General features: G+C 45.4%; 1 protein-coding gene across 2 annotated transcripts in view; it reads right to left on the reverse strand.

The window, feature by feature from the left end:
- RIPOR2 (RHO family interacting cell polarization regulator 2) overlaps positions 1–11,457 on the reverse strand; it is a 247,787-nt gene extending 236,330 nt beyond the window's left edge. Inside the window, exon 1 of one of the 2 annotated variants that reach the window (XM_088475871.1) lies at positions 11,375–11,457. The gene's annotated coding sequence lies outside the window, so the exon portion shown is untranslated. Of the gene's footprint in view, positions 1–9,382; positions 9,426–11,374 lie in introns of those variants that run through there. The other variant, XM_088475872.1, reaches the window with a different exon arrangement.
- Positions 11,458–12,663: the final 1,206 nt, after the last annotated feature.

Raw genomic sequence — 12,663 nt, forward strand, 5'->3', positions numbered from 1 at the left:
GTGGGCGTCTGAATACATATCGCTATCGCACGGCAAGACATAGTGGGCATGCTAATGTCTTGCTAGCGATCGCAGGATTTGCATACTGTGGCTGCTGACAGCTGCATGCGAACGCAGCCTTGCGAACGGGTCTGAATTAGACCCTGTATTCCCTGTCCTGCCCCAATCCAGCCAGCCTTCCCTACGCCACCCCAGTTCTGCCAGCTTGTCTTCCCTGCCCTGCCCAAGTCCAGCCAGCCTTCCCTGCGCAACCCCCAGTCTAGCCAGCCTGTCTTCCCTGCCCTGCCTCAGTCCAGCCAGCCTTCCCAGCGCCACCCCTAGTCCAGCCAGCCTGCCTACCCTGCCCTGTCCCTCACCCAGTCCAGCCGGCTTTCCCCCCTCTAGTCCAGCCAGCCTTTCCTAGTAACTTCCAAACTTTGAGAATTTTTAAACTGGTTGATGCGCCATCCCTGAAATAGCTCAACCCACATTATCCACATCTCTGCCCACCTCTGCTGCATACGTCCGGGGAAGAGGGGTGGGGCCCTACCTATTTTGTCAGTACCGGGCCCCATAATTTCTGATGGCAGCCCTGCTATCTGCTGTCACCATGGTACTTTGCTAATGAAAATATGTTACTGACTATGATTATTAAATCGTAATTGTAATACAAGCTCAATGGTGAGTACCTCATTGCACCTTCTAAAGACTGTGTTACCTGTCTGAACTAAAGGAGAACATGGTATAGGCAGGGGCTTACTCAGATCTTTGTGGGCCATATAGCAAAATTTTGAAGGGGCCCTTCCCAATGCAGCGGTTGCTCATTTTATGCCCCATAGTAGAGCCCTAGTTAATTTTATGCCCTACAGTAGTGCCCTAGTTAATTGTATGCCCTATAGTAGTGCCTAGTTAATTTTATGGACCATAATAGTGCCGTAGTTAATGTTATGCCCCATAGTATTTGCCTAGTTCATTTTATGCCGCATAATAGCACCCTGGTTTACATTATACCACACAGTGCCCCACGTTCATATTATGCCGCATCGGGATACCTCAAGCTCAGAATATTGTCATATTGTAGTCATGCCAGTATACATTATGCCACACAGTGCCCTTAGAATACATTATCTCACACTGTGGGCCTGATTCAGACCCGGTCGCAAGCACTGAGCGCTCGCAACTGGGTCGATGGTGGCCCAGAGCGCATGCGCACGAAGAAGCCGGCTCTGTCATGCACATGCGCGAGACCTGGATAGCGACGGGCAAGCCGTCGCTCCGGGTCTCGTAGCAAAGGGGGCGTGCTGTCGATGTTGAGTGACAGCACGCCCCCTTTGGTGGGCGGGCCAGGGGAGTGGCTGCCCAAATGGAGGCGCTCCCATGTGAACACCTCCGTTTGGGGCCGGCCCCACTGACATCACGAGTGATGTCAGTGGGAGAGATTTCGGCTCTGTTAGAGCAGAAATCTCTCTGGGGCTTGCGGCAATGAGACCCTACCACAAGGGTCTCGTCACAAGCCCGATGGTCGCGATGGTCTTGACCATCGCGACCATCTTCCTGGCCGCTCACTATAGCTGTGGGTGGTCACCCACAGCTATATGAGCGGCCAGGAGGCCGCTCTAAAAAAAAAATAGCCCGGCCCTGATTCAGAGCGAGCGCTCTGTCAGAGCGTCCGGCTCTGAATCAGGGCCTGTGTCCCCAATTCTTACTATGCCACATTGTAGTGGCGCCAGTTCATATTATGCCACACTATAGTGCCCCAGTTCATATTTTGTAAAATTACAGTACCCCATTTCTTATGATGACACATTACATTGCCCCTAAATTCAAATTATTCCACATTATTGTGCCTCCAGTTCATATTGTGCCACATTATAGTGTCTTCCAATTCATATTATGCTACATTGCAGTGCCCCCCAGTTCATTATGCCACACTATATGTCCTCCAGTTTATATTATGTCGCATTACAGTGTCTCAAATTCAGATTATGTCACATTATAGTGTCCCCATTTTAGTTTATACCAGATTACAGTGTCCCAGTTCATAGTAAGTAACACTACAGTGCCCTCCAGTTAATTTTATGCTACATTACAGTGCTGTCAGTTCAGATAATGCCACATTACAGTGCCCCCACTACAAAATAGCAGCCACTACATACAGTACACCCCTTGCCAGTGTAAAATCCACTACACACTCCTCTTACAATTCTAATATCCATTACACACACCATTCACTGAAAATGGAATGTCACCCCATTAGGCAGCCTTATCCTACATAGAAGTGTTCAAAAAGTGTGAAAGCATCAAGTGGTGTGTACCCAAATGGAAAGGAAGGAAGTGGAAGAATACCTGCAGTTGCTTTTTTTTTTACTTCTAGGACTAAGTGTAATTTAAATGTATCTAGTTCAGAGAGGGCCATCAACATTGCTACTAAACACAGCTTTATCGGGGATCTGATAAAGAATGTTTTAGCTAGTGCAGTTTATATAGCCAATGAAATGCTGACCAAAAGTCTGATTTTTTTCATACTATAGGGTCTTTTTATCAATACATAATTATCACTAGTAGTGATAATTATGTTTTAAACTCGCTGTGAGTTTAAACAAGCTAGCGGAGGCATTCATCATGCCTCACTACCTAAAGTATCACTTCCGAAAAGCTGCTCTTTTTGCGGAGTCAGCTTTTCGGAATAGTGAAAGTTTCCCCTGTAGCTGAGGTGTCCATAAGGACTTCCAGATACAGGAGCTCTATAGATACAGCAGGGAGGTATCTGAATAGAACCCTCTGTTGGCTGCAGTGGCTGCTGTGTAAATCTTCACAGGCTGCCGTGTAAATGGCAGCCTCTGAAGATCATTGAGGGCAGTGCGCCATCTCAGGATGGCATACACACCACCAAGTTCCGAAAAAAAAAATGCTTTATCGCGACTTGGTGAATGGCCCCAAAACTTAACACGATGCAAAGTATGTAAAAGTGTTAATTTTTACCTATATACTGTAAATTAATTGATGATGAATAGACCCATCAGAGTCTTTTCTGGCAGGAATGTCGACTGAAACATATTTGAATTGTTGATGATTTATTTGTTGAATGTCTTTACATAACCCTTCCTATTTTTCATTGCAGGAGAGACATCAAATTTTGTGTGATACTCTGTTTAAGTCCTCTGATGTCTTGAGAGAGGGGGTTATTGTTGGAAGTAGTGCTCTCCTGCACTGCTTCCTATTCAGTAGTTTGTAAGGTAAGCTGATTCGGCAGTCACTGGGACCTGCCAGAGCTCAGCCAGACAGGTCCGATCTCTGGCAACCACTACTGTCCATGCATTGCATCTCCTTGCGTCTTTCCTTCCTGGCATTCCATAAGAAGAAACCCAGGAGACTCACCAGCCACATAGCCATACAGTGCCCATACTATACACTGCAAGTATGCTGTATCACCACTGCTATAATGGGGGGGGAAATAGTGCTACCATCCGCTGATGTATTTACTGCTATCACGCCTGGAGCACTGCAATGCATGGCAACACCCTAAGCACCCAGGCTGCTCCTATATATAAAATATATGTATGCATACCGCCGTTACACCTATGACATCCCTGTGTCTTATGCTTCTTGTTGCTCTACCTGACTCAATAAATCTAAGAACTGCTTAAGCTGTACCACATGTGTACTAACCGCTACCAGCACCAACAAATGCATTACATATTCAACACCACATCTACCTTGGCCAAGTATATTGTATCTTGGCATAGCAATCTGTCTGGAGGAATACTGTACCTAGCTTCACATTCTGTTGACAGATCATAGACTCAGTGCCCTGATCTGCAGCATTATGTTATTTCTATACTCAAATGGCAGGGCCGGATTAAGGGGGGGGCGACAGGGGCAGTCGTCTCTGGGCCCCCACACACAGAGGGCCCCCACACAGGGTCGGTGACGTGTGACCCTGCCGAGAACAGGTGCCGGCGGTACCTGTTCCCGGGAGGAGGGCGCTCTGCAGCTGCGGCCATTCTACTGCATGCAGCAGCACAGTCAGTGCTGCTGCATCAGCTTGGGGCAGGGCGGTAGTGTGGATGGCACATAAGTGCCGTCCGCACTACACAGCACAAACACACAGCCGCCAGTGCCGGCAGCTGAGTGTATGTTTTAGCAGCCGATGAGAGTCAGTCAGACGCTCATCGGCTGCTGCTCCCACTGCCAGAGCCTCCGTCTTCTGGCTCCCGCAGTGGCTGATGGGAGAGACGCCATGTCGTCTCTCCCATCATGCAGAGCTGGCCGGCCCGGGAGGACGCCGGACGGAGGAGCAGACGACAGAGCGGGGATTAAGGTAAGTGGAAGTTGTTTTTTTGTGTGTCGGTGGGGGGGTACTAGGGGCACTGCAGGGGGTAGTACAAGGGGCACTGCTGGTGGGGTACTACTACTAGGGGCACTGCAGGGGGTACTAAAAGGGGCAATACTGGGGGGTACTACTACTACTAGGGGCACTGCTGAGGGGTACTACTACTAAGGGAACTGCAGGGGGTACTACAAGGGGCACTGCTGGGGAGGTACTACTACTAGGGGCACTGCAGGGGGGGTACTACTACTACTACTAGGGGCACTGCAGGGGGTATTACTAGGGGCACTGCTGGGGGGACTACTAGGCACTGATGGGGGTACTACTGGGGGGACTACTACTGGGGGCACTGCACACTGGCGGGACCACTACTAGGGGACACAGCATAGAGGGGAATTACAACTAGGGGTACTCCTGGGGGGACTACTGTTGAGGGGGGACTGCTACTGGGGGCATTGCTGGGACAGACTGCTACTGGGGGCACGGCTGGGCTGGGCTCGACTCTGTGTGGCTTGAAGGGGCCCCCCGAAATTTAGTTGCCCTGGGGCCCCCACAAGCCTTAATCCGGCCCTGTCCAATAGGTTATCGGTGTTGTCACAGATTACTCTGCTTATAGAAACAAGTCAGGAGGAAATTGAAGTCAGAACCAGGAAGTCATAAGAAACAGTACCAAGGGAGCAGGTGAGAAGAAATGTCAAACGGACTGGATCAAGATGTGGGTAATTTCACTGGAAGTTCAGGCAGAATGGAGGCTAGAGTACTGATGTAAGCCTACTACTGTGACACTGAATAGTGCTCAGAGCTTCCCTTACATAGGGAAGGGATTTGAAATTGGCACCAACATGATGTCACGTATGTGTACGCCGCTCTTATCTTTTCCTAAGCCGGGTATACACTGGGACGATGTTGTTACGATTTGGCCGATTTGGTAAAATCGTAACAACATATCGTGCATATAGTGCAGTGAGTATGCATGATATGCGCGCTCCTGCGGGCGCATGCGATGTTGTTAGGTTTGATGTGCTGCACATCAAACCAGACGATATTGCATGCGGCCCCATTCATGTTAGTGAAGGATAGAACGTCGCTCTGATGTGTACCCGCGGTAGGATATGTCAGACTAACGTGCCGACATATCGTCCAGTGTTTACCCACCATTAAATGGACAGGGGCGTACAAACCTGACATCAAATTGGTGCCCTATGAAAACTCCTGCCACTGAATGAGAGAGCTGGAGCCCGCACACAGCACCCGGGAGAGAGGAGACACCAGGCAGCCCACAGTAGCTGCCAGCAGAGGGGGAGCAGATTACTGAGGCAGGAGCTGGAAGGCAGAAGACGGCATCCGCCCGCGACTGATCTGCAACCTCCTGGGAACCAGTGCCACCGGACCCGGTAAGAAGAAGCCAGGCTCCGGTGTGCTGTGACAGACACCATCCTCAGATGAATTGAGGAAGTACTAAGCCCTTAATGCACATTATAGAGGCAACATTAGTATGCAAAAAAGGAAATACACGGAAAAGTGAAGTAATTAGTGATTTCTCCTCTGTTTTCAGTTTGTTAAATGTAGAGAAGAGAAATATATTGATTTCTCTAGCAGAATAGCTTTAAAAAGTGTTTTGTTTGGTTAATAAAAAGAGCCCTAAGATTGTAAGATCCACTGGGGCAGGGGCACTTACAAAAGGCTGTATTAATAATAATAATAATAATAATAATAATAATAATAATAATAATGATAATAATAGATTTCTATGGACACTACTCTATTCATACAATTGTTCACTAAAGTCCAATACAGTCCAATGTACTGAGAACTGTCCACAGGTATTGGACCAATAAATTGGCAGGAGCAGTGGCCATAGTGATCAGTGGACCTGATTCACTACCGTACGCAAGTGCACATGCAACTGCGATTACACACACAGTTCAACTGATTGGTACAACATAGCATGGACCATTCTTACCTTGCACATGCTCTGTAAGGACTAAGATATACTCAGACAAAGAAATACAGTAATGACGTGTCCTAATGTCTGGAGATAAACTCTCAAAGCCCCTGTGTGTAGAATCTCAGTAACCCATAATGCTTAGTGTCTCTACATTTCTTACAATGGTCATTCTATTGGAATGTGGCTCACAGTCTACTGATAACACTATATAAGCTATGAATGGCTCATTATACATCTCTAATAATGACAGATAAAAGTTAGGGCCCCTCAATATATGTCTTGTTTGACCGTAAAAGGTGAATCTGACCAGTCTATGCGTAGACTGCATGAATACAATCACTTTTCAAACCTCAATGGGGCCTAGCACAGGTTGTGTGCTACAACTTATATGCCTATGTAGAAATTAATTATTTAACCCACTGGTTACACCAACCACCCCCGTTACCACCCACAAATGGCACTTCCTGTCAATCACTCTGTGATGGGTCTGCGTAATCACTGTGATCGCAGTCCCCATCGCAGCGGCCGGTTCACACAGTGCGAAACAATCGACAGAATGCATGCGTAATCGCAGTTGCGTACAGTAGTGCATCAGGCGCAGTGTTATCAGTCAGTACACATGCAGCATTTGTGTGTGTTTTGTAAGAAGAGCACTCAGTGTGTGATATGCGGTTTTCTGGCAATGTGTGGATGTGTCTTATGTGGGAAAAGGTGACAATGAATCTTCAGTATACTGAAAAATGTATAAAACAAATATAAAAAAAAATGAATAATGAAAAATGATTTTTCTTAATTAAATAAGAACAAGCTAAATGTATTACCCGTCTTCACCAAACTCTCTGGATATGCTGATTTGCATAAACTAGTTAGACACAGACTTTAAATGTGATGTGATTATTGCATTTTCTCTTATACCCCTTTTCCACCAAAATTCCGGGTCTGACCCGCAGTTGGAACAGAGGGCCTGATTCAGAGCCGGACGCTATTTGCGAACGGTCGTTCAGAAAAAGGGGTCAGCTATTTAAATTGAGCGCTCGCTCTTTGCGGTCTGTTGACGCCTCTATGTCTGAGTGAGCGAACGAAACATGCGCTCGCTATTTTGTAAAGACGCCCCCTGGCCGTTCGCATCATACGTCAACTCAGCTATTTATTAGATTAATCGAGTACATCGAAAGGCGTCTGAACTGCTCGCTATTCTTGTGGTAGGTTTTACTTCCTGCAATCACTGCGAGCAGTTCAGGCTAAAAGACAACCAAGTGACGTGGTCGATGACGCTGCCTTGTTAATTATGCACACCCATTAAACGCCCGTTTTGACCGTTTGGCACGCCTGCGTTCAGATCTCCACTCCCCGTTTTCAAGCACCTTCCCCTGTTACCACCCACAAACGCCTCATTCTGTCACTCAAATTAGCAGGCACTCGCTGTATTGCGAGCGCACGATTTCCGACTGCAATGACTGGTTGGCGCATGCGCATTACGGCCCATACGCATGCGCAGATGTGCGAACATCGCTCAGAGCGAACGAGCGGCCGCTTACGAGCGGCCCTGAATCAGGCCCAGAGTTCCTATACGGATCAGACCCGGAATTTAGCCGGAGCCGACTCGGGATATTCCCGAGTCGGCGCCGCTCACACCGGAGTCGGGTCTGCATAGACCAGGCTTTCCTGGCGTGAAAGTGGACGCTTGGAGATGACGTCATCTCCAAGCGCCACTGTCTGAAGCCGGACCAATCGGCCAGCTTGCAGCGCACTCCGGGTCATCGTGACCCGGAGTGCGCTGTTCTCACAGCAGGGTTTCATGGGCTAAGCCCGTGTTAAACCTTGCTATTCACCTGGGTTGGATTGCCGGGTCACTCGACCCGGTGATCCAACCCTCTCCCCTTTTACACCAGGGAGCTACCCGGGTTAACCCTGCAATACCGGGTTTTAGCTCCGGTGTAAAAGGGGTATAACAGATGCTGGGGCTGATAGAACCTATGAATGTTGAAAATGTTGAAAGCCATTAAATGTTTATAGTTTACTTTCTTTCTGTATTTATAGGTGTTGTGTAGTCACAAGCATCGGGGCCATCTGAACAAAATATGTGGGCTAGAATAATGTTACAGAATGCATTGTTCTGATAACCACTAACATATACTAATAGCTTGTTCTTAAGCTAATTTCAAGAATGGCCAAATTCTACTTTTATGATACTGTAGCGTCGATGAATTACACTTAAGCGGTGTACCCTCCCCTGGTAACTGTAAAAGTGAATCTCAACCTGCCTAGAATCAGTGTAGAAATAACCAATCATATCATATATTTAACCATTTACCTGACACGTTCGCATGTTATGGGGCTTTTACAGACACATTCGCATCCAATGCAACTGTGACTACCGCGTACATCCCCAGGCTGTAACTGAGGAAATCCATTCTGCATATGTGCAGAACAGATTTTCTCCTGACCCAGCCCTGCTGCATTGAGGTAGTGGTCTGTGACTGCCAACAGAATACTGTGCAAATGGCACTCTGGGGCACAAAACGCCCGCCAGGGACAAAGGTGTCAGGAGGAGAACATGGTTCCCCCTGACATTCTCAGCTGCACTAATTTGCTCCTCTCCTAACCACACCTCTGGGAGCTGCTCCATGAAGCTGGAAATCCTCTGTTCTTCACATATACCCATCTGAAAACTTTGGAGGTAGATGAGTGGGTGAGTGAGGCCCAATCAGGAGCTCTTGCTGGAGCATGTTAGCAGAAGTTTATATTAGGTGGCCATGCAGCTTTAATGCAATCTAGAAATCCATGAAGATTTTATCCCTGATGTTGAAAGTGTATTTCTGCACAACTTCTTAGCCCATCCTTAGATTACTTAATAGTATAAAATGTAACCCATCATTATCAGCTGTGTAGCAACAGCAACATTAAAGTACTTGCAGAAAAGGGCCCAACTAAAAATGTGCTCACATGCACTTCTCTCCCTCTGTCATTTAAATATGTAATGAAAATTACAATTTTATATAACCAATTGCCTTCATTTGTTCATTAGAACAGTATTACATGCAAGTTTGCAGCAATGCATTATAGGATGATGGTCTATTCTTATTCTAGTTGTACAACATAATTCTAAAGCAGTGGTAGCCAACCCTGGTCCTGGAGAGCTCCCAACAGTGCATGCTTTTCATGTCTCCTCACAGAATCACAAGTGTAATAATTAGCTCCACCTGTGGATATTTTCAAATGTGTAATGAGTAATGAATACACCTCTGCACCAGCTAGGTGGTCTGGAAAATGTGAACTGTTGGTAGCTCTTGAGGACCGAGGTTGGCTACCCCTGTTCTAGAGCAGTGGTTCTCAAGCTCGGTCCTCAGAACCCCACACAGTTCACATTTTGCAGGTCACCAGCAGGAGCACAGGTGTATTCATTACTCACTGACACATTTCAAAAGATCCACAGGTGGAGCTAATTATTACACTTGTGATTCTGTGAGGAGACCTAGAAAATATGCACTGTTTGGGGTCCTGAGGATCGAGTTTGAGAACCTGTGCTTTACAATACTGTTCAGCCACCTAAACATGTCCTGACCTAAAGACAAATGAAACTGAACTAAAGTGTGGTAAATCTGTAAATGTAAATAATTATATGTAATTTTTACATAAACTAAAATTAAATCACAGCAAAAAGTTTTGACCCAAATCATTTACACAAGGCTGCATGGCTATACTACATAAGTTATACTGTACAGTTATTTTTTTAAACAGTCATTTGCTTTCTCTATGTAGGTCAGTTTACGAAAGCTTTTCTCTTCAAAGATGTATTAAATAATCTGTCCAGTGCCAACATTAAGGTGCCCCGAGAGGTCCCCTTGGCGACCACCTTACGACATCCAATGGCAGCACCGCTCCTGTATGTCACCCTTGCTAGTCAGACATGAAAATGCAGATAACAAAACAGAAAGATTGTAGTTACCAAATGGGTAACTGTAAAACTATTTTATATCCCTCACTTTTGGAAAATGTCTGTAAAATAGGATAGTATTTTATTGTTACATGGTATTAAACATGTTGTTTCTAATTATATCAGCAATCAGAGGAAATTTCTACAAATGCCTCTATTTTTGGGAAGGTTATATTTGTGAATTGGCTTGCAACTGTTTCAGGTCAAATTGAGCTCAATCAAGCTGATATACAGTAGGTAATAATCATTTGCATATTTCTCATTTTGTTTGCTCATTTTCACTTCTTTTTGCATTACTTCTTATGTATGTATGTATATATATATATATATCATTGTTGCACATAGTGGGTCTGATGCAGAGTTGGTCGCAAAATGGGTGCAGTTTATGCTAAAAAATTGCAGGCAAAAATAGCGTATTACTACCCATATGCTCCACAGTGCACATTTAAATGGGGACAGATTGGGGGAAAGCCATGTTTTATGTGGTTGAAATGTTCTTATCGGCCTTATGATAATATTATTTCTGGACTCTTAGTGGTATATTTACTAAATTGAGAGTTTTTAGAAATGTTGATGTTGCCCACAGCAACCAATCAAATTCTACTCAACATCTAACTAGCACCTTCTAGAACATAATAGCTAGAATCTGATTGGTTGCTATGGGCAACATCTCCACTTCTAAAAACTCCCGCTTTAGTAAATTTACCCCTTATGGTATTTTAGACTTCTGTTTTGGAAATCTATAGATGTATATAATATATCATGTATTTGAATGTACATATGTGTTGTACTAATGCTACGCCCTTAATTTTACATTTGCGGCATTTGCTCACCTGGCCCTTTGAGTTTATTGTATTTTCACCTAGCAGAATGTATACAGAGTTGATTTAAATGGCAGTTATTTCATTTTCTAACAAAAATGTATTCATATAACTAGATATGTATAATAATAATAATAACAACAGCAAATGTTTCCTGGTGAGAGATCTTTTTAAAACTAAACAATGCACTTCTTGTCTTGTATAAGAAAAACCTTTAATTTGCCTTTAATATAACTCTGTCAGAGACTTGTGAAATGTTAATTGTCTACATAATCCAGCCCTACATTTTCCAGTATTGACAGTGACCTATGTCAAACACCAACAAAAAAATTAAACTGTATATAAATATATTCTGCTACCTTCTCAGTACACAATGCGTTCCATCGTCACTTTGCAGGGAGCTCTTATTTTGTATGTGTTTGCAAACTTTGCATACTGTTGAAGACAGTTCTGTTGCAGCAGTTTCATTCTATTCTGGGGCTGCTTAATTGTGCATCATTCGTATGGGCAAACTTCTTTTGGACACAGCTGAAAATTGTAGAAAGTTGGAAAGGCTGACAGCAGGGGTGAACAAGTTGCACAATTTGGTGTGTTCATCTGCAGATGTCAGGGATGATCTCATGGTTTGAGCCTCTTTCTTGAAGGTTTTTATTAACAGGGAGAGAAATGAGCCTGGTCCTTGACCTGATTTACATCTTTTTATTTAATGCTGCTTTAGGGGCTTTGGCACCTTTTTAGAGTAGGATTGGTGCTCTACACCTTGGACTGCCTACTGGTGACTGGAAGGTCTTAATGCCAACTTGCTGTTATTGGAAGTTTATACAGTGGCTTCCAAGGTGCAGGACCTGATTCAGCATGGATCACTATTCTGCTTACACACACGCAACTGCGTTGCTAATATCAGCGGCGATATTTAAATGTTTGCATTCGCAGCCTGACATAAGGACGCCCACTTCCCCCGGCTCACATCCTTATACTTGGCCAACATAGCGAAACAATCGGTAACATCGACTAACATTGGACCCATACGCAGTTAAGGCAGGTCAGACCTCAGGCAGGAATTGCTTACTTCTGCGCACGCTATGAGACCTCAGGAGGCGTCTGGTATCGCAGTGGCTAATTTATGCACACCCATGCAACGGCGTTGAAATGCACTAGCACGCCTACGTTTGCCCGACCACCCCCCTGTAACCACCCACAAACGGTGCTTCCTGTCAATAACTCATGAATCTGCGTAGCCTCTGCGTACGCAGTTCTGAACGCAGCGTCTGGCTCGTGCACGTGCACTGCGATGCATACGCAGTGCGAATTAATAGATTGTGTGCATATTAGCACCTGCATTCCTTGCTGAGTCAGGCCCTCAGTTCCATGCCTGATTTCTGTCACTTCCACATAGTCATGTCAAGGCAGCAATTAGAGGGCCGTGACCGGTGGGCTCTTGACAGCAAAGCCCATACCGCCTAGCAATGGTTCTTGGTGAAGGTTGGGGGTGTCCGTTAGACTCTGCATCTCTACACTGCCAGTGTAAATCCTGGTCTGAAAGCTTAAACAGCCTAGAACGTGACAGTGGTGTGACTGGGATGGTATGACTTTAAGGCATATCATGTACATTTTTGTCCATGTTTGTAATCATTATATTAAAGCTTGA

This window comes from Taudactylus pleione, unplaced genomic scaffold (assembly GCF_031769625.1).
Source record: "Taudactylus pleione unplaced genomic scaffold, aTauple2 ptg000179l, whole genome shotgun sequence".
NCBI lineage: Eukaryota > Metazoa > Chordata > Amphibia > Anura > Myobatrachidae > Taudactylus > Taudactylus pleione.